This window comes from Lissotriton helveticus, chromosome 1_1 (assembly GCF_964261635.1).
Source record: "Lissotriton helveticus chromosome 1_1, aLisHel1.1, whole genome shotgun sequence".
Lineage (NCBI taxonomy): Eukaryota > Metazoa > Chordata > Amphibia > Caudata > Salamandridae > Lissotriton > Lissotriton helveticus.
The window spans coordinates 1,918,518,685-1,918,532,964 of NC_136057.1; the positions used below are offsets into that span (position 1 = coordinate 1,918,518,685).

General features: G+C 45.4%; 1 protein-coding gene across 1 annotated transcript in view; it reads right to left on the reverse strand.

Annotated features, from left to right (window-relative positions):
• LOC144754936 (uncharacterized) overlaps window positions 1–14,280 on the reverse strand; it is a 403,817-nt gene that overhangs the window by 188,558 nt on the left and 200,979 nt on the right. The gene's annotated exons all lie outside the window — the stretch shown is intronic.

A 14,280-nucleotide genomic window follows, 5' to 3' on the forward strand; every position in this document is an offset into this window, starting at 1 on the left:
TCTGGAAAAAGTGCTTGCTGTGGTAGATAATAGTATTAACATGCTTTCTTCCCGCATTTACACGTTAGATAATATTGTGTCCTCTATAGTGGATATTGTGCAGGATGAAGTATCTGTATTGTACCATGGTCAAAATCAATTGCGTTCTATCATGCAATTTGCGTGGACCCTGCAGCCGTTGAAATCTGGCAAAGTGCCATGACCCTACATGAATGTCTCCTCTCTCTTTGCCCCCTTCAATTTAACTGACAAACAGCGCTTGCTTTCCATGCAAGATGCATCATTTTCAATGTTACATATTGAGAGGTTGGAGTCCTTGCCTTTTTCCGTGGCAGAGGTCGCCGCTGCAACATGGCTTATCCACGGTTTGATAACTTTACCTTTTGCTTTGTATACATTTACAAATTGTATGCAATATGTTGCCATAGGTCGATATGAACCATTAGGTAGTGTGTTTCTCCATGAAGTCTGGTCCCTTCCTTTTACTTACAGATGTTTGAAGGACGGACAGGAGGTTTATCTGAATGGGGAGGAGTGTCCAGAAACACCAGATCACTCATTGATGTGTAGACACATACAATTGCATGGTTCTTGTAACCAGGACCGGCCAAATTTAGCCTGTGTTTTGAAGGGAACGCCAGTTCCAGCTATCGTCCCCACTTTTACCTTACTGGCGAACGGGAGTTATTTACTTTTGAATAATGAGGATTGTTGCGGGTTAATTAAAGGTGTGGGTTATATGGTAACTGTATCTGAACGTGTAGTTTGCTGCAAAAATGTACTGTACCCACCCACGCATGGGAACGGGGATGTTTCCATCTGGCCGCGCATCCCAACCTTGAAAGTGGAGTTCAATGGCATGAGCAGAATAAGAGCTCTATTGTCCCAAAAAGAAGTGGCCTTGAGTTCGGCTCGAGAAACATTCGTGCTTCACATAGCTAACACCCGTACAGAGGTTCAGGCCCTTTTAAATACTGATTTACCGTTGCATTTCAGCAAACTGTTTCATTCAATCTTTAACGCGTCCTCGACGACGGGGCTGGCACACTTTTTAAAAATAGTTAGCAGTGGTCTCGTGACTTCATTTGAGAAAATATTTGGAGTCATTGCTGCTTTCTTCCATTCTATTTTTTCAAGTCTATTTGGTGGATTCCTGGTTTTACCGGCACTAGCGGCAGGCGTTCTGGTGATTTTTGTTTCATTAAATATGGATGCCCTTCCTGTTCAAGAAGCCGCGCAGCCCCTCCTGGCACTGTTTTGCAACAGGATGCTTGAATATTATGGCACACTGCCGCTTGCGACTTTAAGCACGGCGTTTGGATTATCGTTTCGATTTTCCTATTCACCTGTGTCCAGCCTGTATTTCATTGCCTGAGCTGTGATTTTGACTGGGCCATTGATTTGTGTCTCTGCAAGACGGTTTCTCCTGACGTCGATTTTAATCAGCTGATGTGTCCCGTCGTGGCTCACGAGTTGGTTTGTTCTGGCGATAGGATTATGGCCTTGGCATTGATGCATGGACTAATGGGTCCTTGGAACATACTCACAGCAGCGCAAGATTTCTTGGCACAGAGCTTTCTTGAAAACCCACCGAGTTGTCCTCTGATGGTGATAGAGGCTCCGGTACTAGAAGAGCACGTATGTTCTTTCCCACTTTTGAATTGGATGGCTGAACTGTTTTCGGATGAAGATGGTGATTTCATTTTGGAGGCTGTTGCTGCATATTTTGCATATTCGGTCTTGCCCTAAAAACTTTCTTGGTTTCTGATCATGACATCTTTTTCTTTGCATTTTTTCACCTCCCAGACCTATTGACTTGAGTGCTGGAGAACACAGTATTGACATTTTGAATTTTTTGAATTGGTTCATGGAATTTTTTTCCATCGATTTTTAAATTATAAACATTGCTCATCGTTCTTGAACTCTGTTTTCATGAAGAGGCCCTTATCTTATCTTATCCGTGCTCGGATCATAGGGGGGGTGTCATATAGTTACTGCTTATCTATATATTGTGTTAAGTTAGCGTGGGCTTATTAAATGTTTAAACGCCATTTTTCCTTTTGCTGCTTCTGCACACGACACTTAATTGTTGATTTAGCTTTCAACCTACAAGAGCGTTGTGATTTACATGAGAATAATATGTTATTGCTCTGATATCAGCTTTGCTTAGTAAACTATGTCTGTACAGAGAGTGCTGAAGCTTCAAGGATAACTCGACACAGAATTGTTGTGAAGTCTGATCTCCGCACCTTCATAGACATAACATAAGTGCAGCTCCTGCCAAATTCTGGCTTTAGGCGCGTTTTATATTGCTTTGCTTAGAGCACACACACACACTTGATGCGGTTCGCATGCAGAGAGAGCTGGTGTATTCTGATGTGATCTCTTCATTCTAGGATCTTGAGGTATGAGCCCGCCCTGCTAAAACCCAAAGAGACCTTCTTAGATATTAATATAATATGCTAGTTAGGGAGGGTGAGAATTAGGTGTGGTTAACGCTTATTCATTACAGCATATTAGCATGCTGTCACCTTTTGCTTTCTATGGACTAGTAACTATGCTGATAACTTTGCTTCTGATAATATGCTTCCTTGTATTATCTAAGATACTGCGTTTGAGAAAACGGCATTAGTAAATAAATATTTCAAATGTGCACGTGTCCTCCTTTACTCCACGTTCTGGTTTGAAATGATTGTATAACGAAAGAGTGTTCATGTGTTCCACGTAACCTGAGGTATCGTAAGTTCATGTTCTGGTTTGTCTAAACATTGGGAGTTTGTTATGACCAATGAGACACTGTAGCTAGCCTGGTAAGGGGTTTTGGGTACTGAGGTGAGTTTTGGGTCACCCTAATTCACCGAGGTTCCAAATCTCTATGCACAGTTCTGTGGGAGAACGGAAACCCTGCGACACAGGTATTGGCACTGCGCAGCTCCAGCCGGTCCTGATATCCCTACACTTGGAGGGAGGTTGGATCCGAACTGTAGAAGCACACTGACCTCTTCCTTGGTGGCTTCAGCATCAGCAGTACCAGTAAGCAGCAGGACGGTGAACCAGGCCTTGCTTCCTTGCTGCATGCGGCTGCAGGGCAGTACCTCCACTACCCCAAGGGAGTTTCTCTGGTGATTAGTGAAGCACTTGCAGTCCTCCAGGTTTCTTGGAGTCTGCACAGGGTCAGATGCAACAGGCAGGCTGGGTTGATGCCAAGTCAGTTGTGCTCCTCTGTTCTTGGTCAGCAGTCTTCTTTGTCCACTCCTTTTTGACCATCTGAGATCACGATACAGGGGTGCCACCTAAATACTGTATTTAAGGACGTGACAGGGAGTCTAAGGAAATACACAATGGGCTACCTTTTTGTCCAATTACAGTGTACGTGGGCAAAGCCCTCACCTAGAGGACCTAATTCAGTCGAAAACTAAGATGCTGGAATCTTCCTAGTCATGCGCACTTCAGGCAACCCAGCAGAACGGTGAACCATACCTTGCTTCTTTGGTGCATGCGGCTTCAGGGCAGTACCTCCTCTACTCCAAGGGAGTTTCTCTGGTGATTAGTGAAGCACTTGCAATCCTCCGGTTTCTTGGAGTCTGCACAGGGTCAGATGCAACTGGCAGGCCAGCTTGACGCCAAGTCAGTTGTGCTCCTCTGTTCTTGGGTCAGCAGTCTTCTTTGTCCACTCATTTTTGTCCATTAAATCTGAGGTCATGGTAAGGGGGCTGAAATGGACCATCGATCAGGAGGATAGAATATCATTATACGCTGATGATATACTGCTGTATCTTGCCTCCCCCTATAAATCCATACATGCTGTTCTGAATATCTTCGCAAACTTTGGAAAGTATTCCGGCTATGTGATCAACTGGAGCAAGTCTGTGCTGTTTTTGCTTCGAGGACAGGTTCCTCGTCTTCCGGCGAACTGTATGATAGAAGTGGCTAGGGATGGTTTCCGATATCTGGGAATCTATGTCACGTCAGATCCGGCCCTGTTTCATAGCCGTAAAATGGTCTCTCCGTTGGCCCGGTTGCGAGCAGATGTAAACACTGGAGGTCCCTGCCTCTGTCCCTATTAGGCCACACTGCCATCTAAGATGCTGGCTCTCCCGCTGTTTTTATACATTCTCCAGAACTGTCCGAATCACGTCCCAGATACATATTTCACAGCGGTGGAGAGTGAGGACCGCTCGCTGTTGTGGGATGGCAGGGCCCCTCGTGTGCAACTAAAAAAGTTAACGAAAGGGTGGTATGATGGGGGCATAGCCCTTCCTGACCTTAAACTCTATTATTGGGCTTCACAGCTGGTAGAGGTGAACCACTGGATATACCACTCCCCTAATGAGCTAGCATATGTGCTGCACAGTTACCAAACTGGGCGGTCCAGCTACTTGGGATATATTAGATAAATATATTCAGCCTACTTTTTACACAATAGGAATCTGGCACCAGGAGAATTCCCATTTAGGCTGGGCAAATACACTCACAAAAGCGACACCACTGTGGCAAGCCCAGAGACTGGGCACTCTATGTCACCAACCAGGGTTCGACAAGTGGGACATGACCGGGATCTCAGTGGTGGGAGATTTGATCAAAGAGGGTTCTATTCTTAGTTTTGAGGAACTCAGGGGGCGTTACCAAATGGCACAAGGGGAGCTGTTTCACTATCTACAGATTAGACACGCCCTTACGGTGGTTTTCACACATTTCAAAGACATACCAGAGTCGTCACCATTAGAGGATTGATTTCTGGATGGGCCACTGCACTCGAAAGCCATATCCCTAACCTATAAAAAATTATGTAATAACTTGCCCAATACTTATGATAGACTCAGAGAGCAGTGGCAAAGTGACCTGGGGACTATTGATGATGAGAAGTGGCAAGCAGCCCTGATGTCCCCTAGAGAAGCAGCTATCACCCTCTGCTTCCAACTGATTCAGCTCAAGATTCTACACCGATCCTATTTGACGGGGGTCAGCCTGGTCAAAATAGGCACCAGGATGGATGCGCTATGTCTTAGGGGGTGCAAACAAGTGGCCACCTTTTACCATAGGATATCGTACTGCCCTGCTGTAAAGCATATATGGGAGGGAGCCACAACTCACATTCAAACTGCACTGGGGAAGGAGTTAGCTCTTACACCGGAGCTGGGCTTACTTAGCATATGGGCAGCCACAGACCACACAGAAATTGAACAACAGATGACAACACTAGGATATACATTAGTTAAGCCAGAGATAGCACGAAATTGGGGGGCGGCGGATGCACCATCCATCCAGGTATGGGCGAAAGAGCTCGATAGGTGTATGGTGGCAGAAAAAGAAGTATTCACAACCCGTGGCTGCCCTAAAAAGTGGGATAAGAAGTGGAAAGCAAGGAATGTATACTGGGGAAGTATATGTATATCACCAATGGTGGAACTAGAAATACGAAGAAATGAACTCAGAGATGTGACATACTTGTAACTGTAATTCGTTATCCCCTGATTCTTGTATAATGTGTTGGATAATGGCATAGAAAAGAGAAAGGTGCAATGTATATGATTACTGTCAAGCTTAATAAAAAGATATTTAAAAAAATCTTTGGTCACGACACAGGGGTGTCACCTAAATACAGTATTTAAGGACGTGACAGGGAGACTAGGGAAGTACCCAAATGGGCTATCTTTTTGACCACTTAGAGTGGAGAAGGGCATAGCCCTCACCCAAAGGACCTAATGTAGTCAAAAACTAAGATGCTGGAATCTTCCTAGTCATGTGCACTTCAGGTAGCTCATCTTAGGGGTGGTACTTGCCTGAGGCTGAACAGACCTTCTGCTTAGTTCATTTTTCCACCTGTCCTGGTGTAAGATGTGCCCAGTCCAAACAACAAGGGGCCCAAAGGGGATTTGGACTGGGTACAGGCTGCCCCCTACTCACTAGACTCCTCAAAACACTGTGCCTGCCCTTACAACAAGGTGAAATATCCCTTCACTTGGGTTTTTCAAACAATTTCAGTAGTGGGTATATCTTACTCCTACTACCAACTTCAGTGTCTCATGTCACTCTTTCTTTGCATATCCATGTCTAAAACCACGTATGTGTGTGCAAGCTAATTCCTTGTGCTATACTTCTCTCTTACTCTACCCTTCTCTGGTGAAAAAAGGGGAGGGGAGGTTGGCAACGCCTCACGGGAGCAACCACCAAGGGGGATTTGTCAAACTGGTTCTCGCTTGACTCCCCGCTTTATCATCATCAGCAGTTGCCAACCTTGAAAATAAAGGGGATAAAACTGTGCACAAAAAGAAACTCAGTGTAGTTATGTGAATGACCCACCTAAGTGATAGGGCCTAACCTCCAGGTTATGAGTTATAGGACCTATTCGGTTAAAAAGAACTGGGCTCCACTAGCACTTTCCACTTTATTCTTTGCCGTGTGCCTGTTCTAATAAAAACCAACATGTTTCATCGCCGCGTTATACATTACCGGCGATTTCATCAGGGTTGTGTCTGGGTCAGCGTACTTCTTGCACTTATCGTATTAATTTTCTCCCTTTATTGTACCTACATGCACATATGGAAATAAAAGTATAACACACACACATATATTACAGTTCGGCCTTCGTAACTCAACAGGGTATGTTCTGCCACCATTACAGAAAACATTCTTATACATTACCAGGTAGCCTTATGTTGAGGTGCATACCAGGCTCCCGTAGAAGAAATTGCTGTTAAAAGAACCTCCTTTATCCATAAGTGGGTCCGCGTGTTCGCCCTTGGGTCGATATCTAAAAATCGAGTATGTTATAATTGAGTATGGTACTGTATAGTTTCTCAATATTCTTCTCTAGAAAGCACATTTTTTGCCGTTTTCCTGTGCTCCTCCTGTTTCTCGGTATAGCTGCCCTTGCCTCTGCATGTACCGGCTGTGCTATCCCATAAAAACATATTCTTTTGAATGACACTATTGCTCGTTGGCTGACACGAGCCTTGTGTTACAACCGCGGTCGGCAGTCGGTGCACTCAAATACTCCCGTGTTGTTACCCAGTGGAGCTAACTCATATTCATTTCCCTCTCTCGCCCACAGCGTCTATGTCCTCCTTACCGCTTGTGCAACCTGCTGTGGCCTCCGCTCACCCATCTCGCTCGCGTTCACCGTACGCGCGGCTGTTATTTAGACACCCCCCAAGCGGCGCTTCCTGGTCACGTGACTGTTACGCTACGTGAAGGTGGCGTGATTACCTATGCTGGCGGGTCGGCCATATTGGAATGGGGCCCTGAGTGCAGTGTGTATCTCTACAGTGCATATCACTCTGTCATATTTAACTTTAATCAGGCCCGTTATTAATTGGGGACATACGGATTGTTTATACTTTTAATGGATCAGATTCTGTCTTTCGTGTCAACGAATTTGAATTAATTACGCGTTCCGCGTTCCACTTATATATTCTGTATGGGGGTTGCTTATTGCTCTATATTTGTTACTGTGGACCTCGTAGTCTGTGGTCAAGTAGATCTTGTCTCTCACTTTTGATGTAATGGAGGTAATGTGTGCTTGCCTCCTGCACATTTTTCTTAGAGGTCTACTGTCTTTGTGTCATTATTATGCGCACTGGCATCAGTAATGTGATCAAATTCAATGAAATTTGTGCCATTCGATAGTATCGTTCAATCCCCGATCGGCTGTACATTCTTCAAAAATCCAGCGGGCTTCTTTTTTATGAAGGATGTTGTCCATGTTGTATTGGTGCCCTCGTACTGTTTCAATTACTATCCAACGCAGATCCCTGGGTTGGTGTTGATGGTTCACGAAATGCTGTACCAGCTTAGTTGTCAATTTCGCCGTTTTCAGGGTACTAAGATGCTCCTGGATCCTAATCTTTATTTTTCTAGAGGTTAATCCAATGTAATGTAGCTTACATGGGCAGGTAAGTCTGTAAATCACATTGGAGGTGTTGCAGTTGCTAAAGGTGTTCAAGTGCCATTCCTTCCCGCTGGTTCTGGTGAATGATTTCACTTTGCTTGTGAGCCCGCAAACTGTACAACTGCCGCACGGATAGTGCCCTGGTGGAATATTGGCTTCTTTCACCACCGGAGCTGCGCGAGAGTGGACCAATCGGTCTCTCAGGCTTGGGGATCTTTTGAAGGTGAACCTGGGTTGTGGCATCTGCTTCAGGCTGGTGTCTAGTATGTGCCAATGTTTCTTGATTATTTGGCGAATCTTGGTAGATTGGGGGCCAAAGGTGGTAACAACTGGTATACATTCTTTCTTTTCTCTGATTTGCTTCGTGAGTAAGGCTTCTCTAGGGGTGTTCAATGCCCGTTTGCGTGCTTGTTTCACTATTTTGGTAGGATAAGCACGGTAAGTTAATTTAGCTGCCAGATCTTCTGACTGTTCGAGGTAGCTAGCTGTCGTGGTACAGTTTCTTCGGTACCTCATAAACTGTCCTACCGGGAGATTGTCCCGGAGGGCTCTTGGGTGGAATGATCTGTAATGCAACAAAGAGTTCTTGTCCGTGGGCTTCTGATGAACCGTCGTTATCAATGTGTCCTCTGTTGCATGTATGTCCAGATCCAAGTAGGTGGCCTTCCGTCGGTCTATGTTCCAGGTAAATCGAAGGCACTGGTCCAGATTATTGAGCCAGGTGAGGAACTGGTCCAACTCATCCGCAGTTCCCCTCCAAATACACAGGATGTCATCAATATATCTCTTCCAGAGGACAATGTTCCTCTGGAAGAGATTAGATTCATGATGGATATAATTAGTCTCGAATTGCCCGACGTAAATACACGCCAGGCTAGGGGCAAATGTGGCTCCCATCGAGGTCCCCGATGTCTGGAGGTACAGTTGATTTTTGTACATGAAGAAATTGCGGGTAAGTGCCAGTTCTATGCACTGGAGCACGAACGTTGGTGCCGTGTCATAAAACCATTCACATTGCCCCAGGGCACGAGCTGCTGCCACCAGCGTCGCCTCCTGGGGTATATTGGTATACAGTGACTCTATGTCAATTGTCACTAGGAACTGTTCCTCGGGGTTGTAAGTAGTTGTTTCCAGGTACCGTAGGATGTCTGTGGTATCCTGCACATAGGACGGTTGTGTTACTACGCATTCACGTAAGAAGAAGTCCGCGAACTGCGATAGTGGCTCGAGTATCGAATTTATACCTGATACTATCGGGCGCCCAGGGGGGGGTCGCTGAGCCTTGTGGATTTTTGGCACTATATAAAAGGCCGGAACCCTGGGGGATGGGTTAATCAGGAATTCTGCCTCTTTTGCCGTTATCCATTTCTTCTCTTTTGCCATTGTGACTAGTTGTTGGATGGTTGTTTTTAGCTCTTCATTTGGATCCCGTGTGAGAGGGTGATAATGTTCTCTTACCCCCAATAATCTGGTAATTTCTGCCTCATAGTCTGTGGTGTTCATCACCACCACCGCTCCGCCCTTATCCGCCGGTTTAATGGTGATAGAGCTGTTGATCTGTAGTGATTTGATAGCCTTCCAATCCGTTTGTGACATGTTGCTGTGTGTCATCTTGAGCTGTTTTTGTTCAAGTTCTGTGATCTCTTTAAGAACTTTTTGTTCAAATACTGTGAACTCTGGTCCCACTTGGTGATTCGCAGGGGTGAAAGTTGAAGGACGACGTAAGTCTGTACTAAAAGATTCCGACATCGGTGGTTGTTCCTTTCCTTCAAAAAACTTATGGAGTTTGATTTTTCGGAAAACCCCATTGAGTTCTCCCCTTAACTGGAAACTGTCATGTCGTGGGGTGGGGACAAACCCCAAGCCTTTGTTTAAGACTCTCATCTCTTCCTTTGTTAGTTGAAGGAAAGGAACAACCACCGATGTCGGAATCTTTTAGTACAGACTTACGTCGTCCTTCAACTTTCACCCCTGCGAATCACCAAGTGGGACCAGAGTTCACAGTATTTGAACAAAAAGTTCTTAAAGAGATCACAGAACTTGAACAAAAACAGCTCAAGATGACACACAGCAACATGTCACAAACGGATTGGAAGGCTATCAAATCACTACAGATCAACAGCTCTATCACCATTAAACCGGCGGATAAGGGCGGAGCGGTGGTGGTGATGAACACCACAGACTATGAGGCAGAAATTACCAGATTATTGGGGGTAAGAGAACATTATCACCCTCTCACACGAGATCCAAATGAAGAGCTAAAAACAACCATCCAACAACTAGTCACAATGGCAAAAGAGAAGAAATGGATAACGGCAAAAGAGGCAGAATTCCTGATTAACCCATCCCCCAGGGTTCCGGCCTTTTATATAGTGCCAAAAATCCACAAGGCTCAGCGACCCCCCCCTGGGCGCCCGATAGTATCAGGTATAAATTCGATACTCGAGCCACTATCGCAGTTCGCGGACTTCTTCTTACGTGAATGCGTAGTAACACAACCGTCCTATGTGCAGGATACCACAGACATCCTACGGTACCTGGAAACAACTACTTACAACCCCGAGGAACAGTTCCTAGTGACAATTGACATAGAGTCACTGTATACCAATATACCCCAGGAGGCGACGCTGGTGGCAGCAGCTCGTGCCCTGGGGCAATGTGAATGGTTTTATGACACGGCACCAACGTTCGTGCTCCAGTGCATAGAACTGGCACTTACCCGCAATTTCTTCATGTACAAAAATCAACTGTACCTCCAGATATCGGGGACCTCGATGGGAGCCACATTTGCCCCTAGCCTGGCGTGTATTTACGTCGGGCAATTCGAGACTAATTATATCCATCATGAATCTAATCTCTTCCAGAGGAACATTGTCCTCTGGAAGAGATATATTGATGACATCCTGTGTATTTGGAGGGGAACTGCGGATGAGTTGGACCAGTTCCTCACCTGGCTCAATAATCTGGACCAGTGCCTTCGATTTACCTGGAACATAGACCGACGGAAGGCCACCTACTTGGATCTGGACATACATGCAACAGAGGACACATTGATAACGACGGTTCATCAGAAGCCCACGGACAAGAACTCTTTGTTGCATTACAGATCATTCCACCCAAGAGCCCTCCGGGACAATCTCCCGGTAGGACAGTTTATGAGGTACCGAAGAAACTGTACCACGACAGCTAGCTACCTCGAACAGTCAGAAGAACTGGCAGCTAAATTAACTTACCGTGCTTATCCTACCAAAATAGTGAAACAAGCACGCAAACGGGCATTGAACACCCCTAGAGAAGCCTTACTCACGAAGCAAATCAGAGAAAAGAAAGAATGTATACCAGTTGTTACCACCTTTGGCCCCCAATCTACCAAGATTCGCCAAATAATCAAGAAACATTGGCACATACTAGACACCAGCCTGAAGCAGATGCCACAACCCAGGTTCACCTTCAAAAGATCCCCAAGCCTGAGAGACCGATTGGTCCACTCTTGCGCAGCTCCGGTGGTGAAAGAAGCCAATATTCCACCAGGGCACTATCCGTGCGGCAGTTGTACAGTTTGCGGGCTCACAAGCAAAGTGAAATCATTCACCAGAACCAGCGGGAAGGAATGGCACTTGAACACCTTTAGCAACTGCAACACCTCCAATGTGATTTACAGACTTACCTGCCCATGTAAGCTACATTACATTGGATTAACCTCTAGAAAAATAAAGATTAGGATCCAGGAGCATCTTAGTACCCTGAAAACGGCGAAATTGACAACTAAGCTGGTACAGCATTTCGTGAACCATCAACACCAACCCAGGGATCTGCGTTGGATAGTAATTGAAACAGTACGAGGGCACCAATACAACATGGACAACATCCTTCATAAAAAAGAAGCCCGCTGGATTTTTGAAGAATGTACAGCCGATCGGGGATTGAACGATACTATCGAATGGCACAAATTTCATTGAATTTGATCACATTACTGATGCCAGTGCACATAATAATGACACAAAGACAGTAGACCTCTAAGAAAAATGTGCAGGAGGCAAGCACACATTACCTCCATTACATCAAAAGTGAGAGACAAGATCTACTTGACCACAGACTACGAGGTCCACAGTAACAAATATAGAGCAATAAGCAACCCCCATACAGAATATATAAGTGGAACGCGGAACGCGTAATTAATTCAAATTCGTTGACACGAAAGACAGAATCTGATCCATTAAAAGTATAAACAATCCGTATGTCCCCAATTAATAACGGGCCTGATTAAAGTTAAATATGACAGAGTGATATGCACTGTAGAGATACACACTGCACTCAGGGCCCCATTCCAATATGGCCGACCCGCCAGCATAGGTAATCACGCCACCTTCACGTAGCGTAACAGTCACGTGACCAGGAAGCGCCGCTTGGGGGGTGTCTAAATAACAGCCGCGCGTACGGTGAACGCGAGCGAGAAGGGTGAGCGGAGGCCACAGCAGGTTGCACAAGCGGTAAGGAGGACATAGACGCTGTGGGCGAGAGAGGGAAATGAATATGAGTTAGCTCCACTGGGTAACAACACGGGAGTATTTGAGTGCACCGACTGCCGACCGCGGTTGTAACACAAGGCTCGTGTCAGCCAACGAGCAATAGTGTCATTCAAAAGAATATGTTTTTATGGGATAGCACAGCCGGTACATGCAGAGGCAAGGGCAGCTATACCGAGAAACAGGAGGAGCACAGGAAAACGGCAAAAAATGTGCTTTCTAGAGAAGAATATTGAGAAACTATACAGTACCATACTCAATTATAACATACTCGATTTTTAGATATCGACCCAAGGGCGAACACGCGGACCAGCTTATGGATAAAGGAGGTTCTTTTAACAGCAATTTCTTCTACGGGAGCCTGGTATGCACCTCAACATAAGGCTACCTGGTAATGTATAAGAATGTTTTCTGTAATGGTGGCAGAACATACCCTGTTGAGTTACGAAGGCCGAACTGTAATATATGTGTGTGTGTTATACTTTTATTTCCATATGTGCATGTAGGTACAATAAAGGGAGAAAATTAATACGATAAGTGCAAGAAGTACGCTGACCCAGACACAACCCTGATGAAATCGCCGGTAATGTATAACGCGGCGATGAAACATGTTGGTTTTTATTAGAACAGGCACACGGCAAAGAATAAAGTGGAAAGTGCTAGTGGAGCCCAGTTCTTTTTAACCGAATAGGTCCTATAACTCATAACCTGGAGGTTAGGCCCTATCACTTAGGTGGGTCATTCACATAACTACACTGAGTTTCTTTTTGTGCACAGTTTTATCCCCTTTATTTTCAAGGTTGGCAACTGCTGATGATGATAAAGCGGGGAGTCAAGCGAGAACCAGTTTGACAAATCCCCCTTGGTGGTTGCTCCCGTGAGGCGTGCCAACCTCCCCTCCCCTTTTTTCACCAGAGAAGGGTAGAGTAAGAGAGAAGTATAGCACAAGGAATTAGCTTGCACACACATACGTGGTTTTAGACATGGATATGCAAAGAAAGAGTGACATGAGACACTGAAGTTGGTAGTAGGAGTAAGATATACCCACTACTGAGATTGTTTGAAAAACCCAAGTGAAGGGATAGTTCACCTTGTTGTAAGGGCAGGCACAGTGTTTTGAGGAGTCTAGTAAGATGTGCCCAGGACAGGGGGTGGCATTTCTTCTGTCTGGGGAAGCTCTGGTCCCTTATCAAAGGTGGCAAAGGCCTTTGAAGCCTCCTGACTTGATATGCTGATTTACTGGCCTTCCCGGCGGAGGAAGAGGTGTAAACGCCTCCCGCCAAAGCAGGCATTGTTTCTGACCTCAAAGAGCATGGCTCTCACCTTCTATTTGGTCAGAAACTCATAAGTGTGGGCAATCTGGACTGTGCCAGTCAACCAGCAAATTAAAGAACCAGTAGGATTAAGGGTGTACCTCTAAGGTAAGACGTACCCTCTGGATGCATGTATCAATAAATCCATCAATGGAATCTGTGTGAGTTTATTAATGTGGGCTTGTTCAATACCAAACACCATCTGTTTAGGTGAAGCCATTATTTGGGTGGGAAGCTCCTTCTGACCAGTGCCCAGTACATACCTTAAGATGGCTTCCCTGTTCACTTGTAATACCTAATAATGGAACTAGACATCACAGGGGCATATCTGCTCGTGTAGATACTTCCTCACTTGAAATATAATGCACCCTACTTAGTGCTATAAGGTCAGCTGGAGGGGTGATTTACAAATATTACATGCAATGTTAGGGTCATGTCACACAGGTGTGTGCCATGTCATATTTTCACTTTATTTGAGCACCTTGTCACACAGTCTGCAGTGGCAGTCTGGATGACAAGGTGGTGGATCCCTTAGAGCGGCGCAATATAT